At 40.4% G+C, this 7,868-nt stretch overlaps 1 pseudogene; it reads left to right on the top strand.

Annotated features, from left to right (window-relative positions):
- The first annotated feature begins 1,883 nt into the window (after positions 1–1,883).
- Positions 1,884–3,365, top strand: LOC118857650 (annotated as a pseudogene).
- The last annotated feature ends 4,503 nt before the right edge of the window (positions 3,366–7,868 follow it).

Here is a 7,868-nt window from a genome sequence, read left to right as displayed (position 1 = left end):
TCTGGTAAAGATTAGGTCAAGGAAAGTGACTATATTCGAAAAGCAGGGTGGGAACTCAACTTCCCTAACACACTAGGAAATGAAGGTTATGCTGACTGAAGGCATCCATGATGATGTTGGGCATGATTCTGAGGCAATGGGACCAAATATATTTTGCTAGCTGTGGTGGGGTGGTAGTAAATAGATAAAGGTGTGGAATAAAGAATGTTGCCCAGCCTTGACATGATCACCCCAGTGGTGGGAGGATCCAGTCAAGCCAGGCTGAGGGCAGTAGGTGCCTAAGAGATGTTGTCATAAAAGGATGGGTATAGAAACAGTTAAGATAAATTTCCTGTCCCATTAGAGTTATTCGTGTTAATAACTATGTTCATATTTTCAATTATATTAAAGATAGAATAGCACAATTATCCCATTGTATTAATACAAAAAGCCAATTAGAATAATTGCATTTTGTAAATATACTAACAAAGCTCCTAAGTTATCCAGTTTGGCTCTCCACAATTATCACACAGTTACTAAATCTCCAGTTAATATAAAGTTGAAAATCTATAATAGTTAGGAACATGGCATGCTGTTAAGACCATACATTTATTTTTAATGACTCAAATTACTATTATTTAAAGAATTTTATGTCCTTGTCAGCTTTAATCAAAATGCCATTTTTTTTCAAAGGAGGAATGTATCTTTCAGTGAATTTTTTTGTCTTGTAAACCAAATGCTAGATTAAGGGGAGGAGAGTACTGTATTTTCCTGATAGTGATAATTCATTAGCCCCAAATGTCCAAAGGAAAACCTAACATATTTCCTCCAAATTGCTATTTTCTGTCAACAGCGCTGCTATACTCCCAGTCACCCAGGTTCCTAACCTCATCGTCATTTCTGTCTCTTCCCTTTTTCTCACCCTGCCCCCATTCAATTAGTTTTTGTTTTTAAAATTCTACCTGCACAACATCTTGTACATTCGTTCCTCCTCTTCACCTGCAATGCCAATGGGTCTCACTTGGACTATTTTGATAGCCTCCCTATTTTCAACTTGTTTCTCATCGTTCCTATTCTAAACTATCGTCTACAGGACTGCCAGATAGCTACCCTAACATAGGTATGACCTTGTTCCTCTCTTGCTCAAAAACCTTCTATGGTTCCCTACATTGTCTTCAGGGTGAGGAACAGACTCCTCTGCCTGACATTTAGGAATGTGGACTTTTAAAGATCCGGCTCCAACTACCTTTCCTGACTAAGCTGGTATTTCTCTCCTTAATACTTTCTGTGTTACAATTATATTTGTGTTCTGAATTTGGCGTTCCATTTCTTGCCTGTGTGCATTTGCACTCAACCATTCCTTATGTATATAATGTATTGTTCCCTTTCCTCCACATTTCAGAAGCCTTATTATCCTTTCAAGATCAGCTCCCTCCCTCCTTCCCTCCCTTCCTTTCTTCCTTCCTTCCTTCCCTCCCTCCTCCCCTCCCTCTTTCCTTCCTTCCTTCCTCCCTCCCTCCATCTTTCCCTCTCTCTGTCTGCTCCTCTCTCCCTCCAGCCCTCCCTCCTTTTCTCCCTCCCTTCCTCCCCCTCTCCTTCCTTCCATCCCCAGGACCTAGCAAAGTACAAAACATTCTGCACGTAGTAAGGTGCTTAATAAATGATGCATAATAAAAAGATGCTTAATAAATGTTATTGAATTTTGCATTGAATTTAGTTGAATTGTTATATATTTGCAGGGTAGAAAAAGGTGATAAAGGAGCTCTGAAATGCCTAGTATAACAGGAATCAGAAGAGGTGAATCTTATACTTCCTGGTGTTCTGTGCAGTAAGCATAAACCCATCCCGTTAGAAACTGCCTTTCTCACAAAGCCTCAGGCTCAAGGTCTCAGGAATTGGGCCTGATGCCAGGAAGATGGGACTTCAAATTCCTGCGGGACACAGCTGGTAGATGTCATCTTAGGTAAGAGAGGGAAGCCAGTTCATGTGGGAGAGATGACAAGAGGTCTAGGATAGATTTGTATCCAATTTTTGAGGGAATGTTTTTCTTGCCTGCATATTTATTGCAAGGCATTTGTTTTGCCTTTCTTTCTCCCAATGGGGTGGGGACTGGGAGTGAGAGAACAGAGATTTATGTAAATTTTAAACAATAAATGTGTGTGTGTGTGTGTGTGTGTGTAGGAGGATTGTTACAGATGTGGAATGTTGCATGTACTTATGAACTTTCAGATGAGGCCACTTTATTATTAGCTTTACCCTTACTGTTTTACTTTGTTACAAAAGACCTCTCGAGGAATGAGGGTAATCAGAAAATATTTATAATGTAAAAATGAATCACATCAATAAAACTTAAAACAAAAATGACAACAAAAAAAAGAGTATTAAGATCTTGGAACTGACCAGGAATGGAGTTGTTGGGTGGGTGCATAATTATCAAGCTATAAGGACATGTCAAAAGAGTCAAAGATTCTGTCAATTCTGGCTGATTCAAAAAGAATTTATTAAAGATCTGCTATGTGCAAGGCTCTACATTGGTCACTGAAGACATAAGTGAAACTCTGTGAGTGAATATAAAATTTTTCAAGTGATAGAGAAATGAACAGGACAACTTGGTTGACTTGGTCAGGTTAAAGGGTAAGTCCATTATTTGAAACATGGATTACTGCGGAGCACTCCTTTCCCCTTTCTGTCATGCTTGTTCTCATTTGGGTTTGGACTGGCCATTGGTTTCTCATGGATGCTCTGGCCATGGAGCTCTGTGTGGCCATGATTGCCTTTGTATGCCTTCTGAGCCTCAAGGTCTCCTCTTTGCTTCTTTCAGAGCTTCTAATCTATGATGTCTTCTGGGTCTTTTCCTCCACTGACATCTTTAATATCAATGTCATGGTCAAATGGCCACCCAACCAGCAGACAACCCCCTTGATGTTTTATTCCAGAAACTTCACCTGGGACCAAATGTGGACCGAGATGTTCCTTGATTGTCTCTTCCTGGAAAACTGGTCTTTCTGAGCTCCACAAGCAGCCATTCTCCATATCAGGGACAATATGGTGATACCAGGACTATTCCTGTGCCTTGTTCTGCGCTATGATAACCACAACAAGCAGGCCAGCAGTGAATCCTGTGAGAAGCCAGGGTGGGGAACAACTTGGGCCACAGGCAGAAGATTTCCTATTTCCACTGAACTCTCATCCGATACTTTGTAGGTCTGCAGACTGTGACAATGGCATCTCAGCTCCATCAGGCTGCACAGCCTGCCCTAGTCTACTTGGTACCATTCACCTAATTGACACTCCTCACAATGGCCCATTTAAAGGATGACCTGTGCTGCATGTGGTCTGAACTTTTCCACTCCTAGGCTAGCAGCTCACGATTCCTGGAAGTATGATGGATCAGCTGGAAAGAGACCAGACCCTGCTGTGGTCTTTTTCCCTTGACTCCTTGGTGGTTTTCTTACCTCCCAGAATGGTCCTGGCCTTCAGAAGTCCTGCTCTGTGGGACGAGTCTGACCTGACTTGACATTGAAAAGGAGACTGAGGCTCCAGAGACCCCCTTTGATTCCTTTCTCCTGCACAAGTGGAATTGGAGCCATTTGAAGAAGCTTCCATCCTCCCCCTTCTCTATTTTTGTGGACCTGCTCGACAATCCTCTTGGTGGGCGTGGTGGGACCTGGCAAGGAGCCGTCACAAAGCTGTGGACTGGACCTTCTCAGGGAAACCTCACATACTTTGGGACAATGTTCCCATGGGGGACTTCCTTTTAGAGACCTGAGGCAGAAATTCCTCTGTCACAAGAATCTTTTTTGGATTGATTAAACATTTTCTGTGGTGTTAAATGACTTATTAAACATACACACACACACACACACACACACACACACACACACACACACACACACACAAACACACACACACAACACTGATTACAATTAAAGAATTTAAATACCCTAATAGATATGACTACACCTATGGAATAGTTGTTTAATTATGGTGGATGATTTGATCACTTGGGCTATTGTGGATTGAAGTTAAGCCTTCGTACTTGGCTTAGGTCATTTGGAGATATCTAGTGAGTTGAGTGCATGCCAAGTTCCTGAGAGGCAGTCTGAATCCTGAAGGTTGAAACCTTTCATTCTTCATAGCTTCCCCAGGGACCTACTCCTCAGGATTTATCCCTATAGATGGAAGGAATAGAAGTTTCAGAGCCACTTGGCTTGAAAGATGGAAGCTATAGAAAGGGAAATCACATGGCTGAGTTGTGGGGGTGCTTGAATCCCAGTTTTCTGGAAGAAGAGTAAGAGTTCCGGAAACCTCAGACTTATGAAGGAATGTTCTAAAGATGGAACATATGGCCTCAGAATGGGAATGTTAACCTAGTTACGAAACCATGATATGAAGAAAAACCTGGAATTCGTACTCTCCTGATACCAAGTATTATTCAGATGGACTGGTATGATGGAAAAGAGTTTATGTAACAACAATGTTACTAGCAGCTGCTGTGGAGGCATAAGACCAACAACACCAGCACACAGGAGGGCTATTAGCACAGGTTCTTTGATCTGCTTTTCTAAGGAAAGCAACTTTAAGGGGTTTACAATCTCACTTTAATTAAACATACATATATCATTCACTCAATTCAGGGAGAAACTTCAGAGCAAATACAAACAGAAATTAAAAACAGAGAAAATATAAACAGAGCAAATAACTCAAATCAACAGACAGGCTTCTAGCTGTCTGACCAAAGCTATACATACGTAGTTATCAGAGAGAGAAGCACCAACATCTGGGTTTTCAAAGCCAGGGGGCTCCTTAACAGCTACCCAGAGTCTCCACATGACACTCTTCCAATGAGTGAGCCCCAAACAAAATGCTAACCTCATAATATATATACACTTTGGGGTCATAGGGTGTCACAATCATGGGACTCAAGCCCATGTGACCCAGGCTTTCCCATCACTTAAGCAGGTCATCAAAGACTCCCAATCCAATCAAAGACTCTTGATTGAAACAAAGGCAAGACTCAATCAAAGGCACTCCATCCCCTTAGTGCTAAGAAGCACTCCAAAACAAAAAGCAGCAAAAAGTCCCACCCTGCTTGCCATTACAGTTTACTTTGTACCAATTCCAAGTTTGTTTCCCTTTCATTATGGAGTCACTATAAAGCTGAGGTATATGGGGTGTTCAGGGGTGATTAGCATCTCTGTGAGGGCTTGCCAAACCCTTTTCAGGGTTGATCATCAAATTTTGGTGCTCACTTTTCACACAACTCTCACCTGTGGCTCCATGGAGTTATAGCGCTCACAATGGCCATATCCCAGTAAAACCATCTCAGCACATAGGCTAAGCCAGGTTGAGGATAACTGACAGGCCTCAAACCCATAGGTGAGTTAGGGGGATGTCTACCCCAAACATGTGAAGACTGTCACTGGTGGAATGGGTGGATAAGAACAATTTATTCCAATGGCCACAAAGGCAGCAGAAGCAGGCACTATGGAAGTCTTGGAGTTTGGTCAGACACCGAGGACACTAAGGTCTACCTCCTGGGCCATTGCCAGTCATCTCGACTTTTGTCTTTGCCACTGAACTTCATTGACTCTGGGAGAGAGAGTAAAACTGTTGACTTTGTGCAACTCTGCCTCACTTAAATCCAATTCACCGGCAAGTCAAGACATCACCTTATGATGTCATTTGTCTTTGAAAATGTAGGATAAACTGGAGACATATATGTCCTTGAGCTCATCAAAGAGAAAGAAATTGTTACTAGTTCCTATCAGTCCTTTCTGCAGTTAGTTGTTTGTATTGCTTATCTTCTTCTTATAAGGTGAAATAAAAGCTATATTATTCTCTTCAATGCCAACATAGGAATTGAACCATTTTATTCACATTTGTGTAGACTTAGGAGTGAAATTCTGAAGGTCCATGTGAAAACTAGGTATGGGCAAAATAAGCCAGGGAGTGATATTAGAACTTCCCACTTCCTGCCTCTAATACCTGACAAGATTGGACATACTCAATATTAATCCAGAGTTTGTAGTGCTAGGTCATGGATTACACAAAGACAAAATAAAAAATAGCTCCTATTCTCAGGTGAAGCTTGTATTCTACTAGGGGGAGACAACATTTTCACAGATAAATATAATTTGAAGAGAAAGAGAACAGCTAGGGGGATCAAGAAAGGTCTCTCAAAGGAGGAGTCAATTGATATGAGTCTAGGAGCAATTGACAGAGTGCTGAATCTGGAGTCAGGAAGACACCTTGTTTGGAATTGAAACACCCATTTATCATCTTGGTATGGTAACTTCTACAAGTGCCAATAGGTCAGGGTAGAGCAAGAAAAGAGTGGGGCTGAGCAGGCTTTGGATCTGGTACACATCTTACTATATCAGTACCAGCTTAACAAAATAATATAACAACTTTTATTTTCAAACTCTGAAGTTTATTTTTAAAATAACAACGTTTTCCCATGGTAGATTTTGGAATTTAGGGATTCATTTTGGAATGCTGCATATGTCTATAAGTTGCCACAGCTATCACCTTAGGGGAGAATGTTACTTTGGCATTCAAGAGCTATTGAGAAATATTCATTGTCTTCTCTTCCAACAAAACTTTTGTTTTTCAGGTGGGGCAGGGAACTAAAAAAAAAAAAGTATACATGAGCATGCAATTCATAAATATTATTAGTAATAATAATTGCTTATTAATAGTAATAATTTTATTATGTTTAAAGGTTGAGCCATCCTGCATTTAGAAAAAACAAACAAACCATATTTATTTCATTGTTCTGCATCTTTTCCCCCTTGAAGGCAGTATGTATATGTGTGTGTGTGTGTGTGTGTGTGTAATTGCTTTTTAATGGGGATAATACAAAGAAAGTATTGGCAATCCTGACAGTGGAGCATGGAGGGGGAACATGATTAGCATGTTGTCACCATAAAAGAAACTTTCTTGGGTGGTGACCTTGATTAAGACAAATACTTTTATAAAGGCTAAGAGAAGCGAGGTGACTGAGCAAGTGGATTGCAAACTTATCACCTGTTGTATAATCCCTACTGTCTCTGATCACACAGTGGCCCACAGTCATGCATAGACTGTGCAAGTCTGACCTTTGACAGCATTCTCATTGATCTTTCACTTCCCCTGAGGTAATAGCAGAACTAAGTTCTTTAAGAGTAGAGATTGTTTCATTTTTTGGGTACAGTAGAACCTCGGTTTATGAATTTAATTCGTTCTGAGATTCTGTTCATCATGCGATTCCTTCTTATTGCAAAGCAAATTTTCCCATAGGAAATAATGTAAAGTCAGATGATTGGTACCACATCCCCCAAAAATATTCATATAAAAATAATTATTTATAATTTTAAGTAAGTTTTTTGTCCCTAATGCACCTGAAATACAATAGCAATGATTAGTACACAATATAAACTGAAAATAAAACAAATTAACCTGAACTTTACCTTTGTGAAGAGTCATGGCTGGCGGAAGGGAGACAAGAGGGAGGAGCAGGAGGAAGGGTTATTGCTTGGAAGGAGAATCTCCTTCCACAAGAGCATCCGGGATTTCAATGTCAGGAGTGTTCTCTCTTATGCTGCTTTCACTAAAAGTAAAACTAACGCTACTGCCTTCACTTATTTTTCGTGTTTTAGAATCACTTTCATGTTTTGACTCACTGATTTTTTTTCTTTACATTTGCTTCTGACTAGGAATATAATGACACTTGTTTTTGACATTTTTTTGGAATGTTGCATTATCGTTTAAAATGTTCGTGGCTCTCATTACTACAGCCTTATATGGGTGATGTTTTTTAACAAAATTTTGCACTTTTCCCCACATCTGATAAACTTCCCTAATCTCACTTGATGTGAGGGATTCCTCCGACCTCTCAACCTCCTCTT

The sequence above is a fragment of the Trichosurus vulpecula genome, chromosome 7, assembly GCF_011100635.1.
Source record: "Trichosurus vulpecula isolate mTriVul1 chromosome 7, mTriVul1.pri, whole genome shotgun sequence".
NCBI classification, from domain to species: domain Eukaryota; kingdom Metazoa; phylum Chordata; class Mammalia; order Diprotodontia; family Phalangeridae; genus Trichosurus; species Trichosurus vulpecula.
The sequence above is the reverse complement of the archived record's forward strand: the minus strand, read 5'-3'. Positions and strand labels throughout refer to the sequence as shown.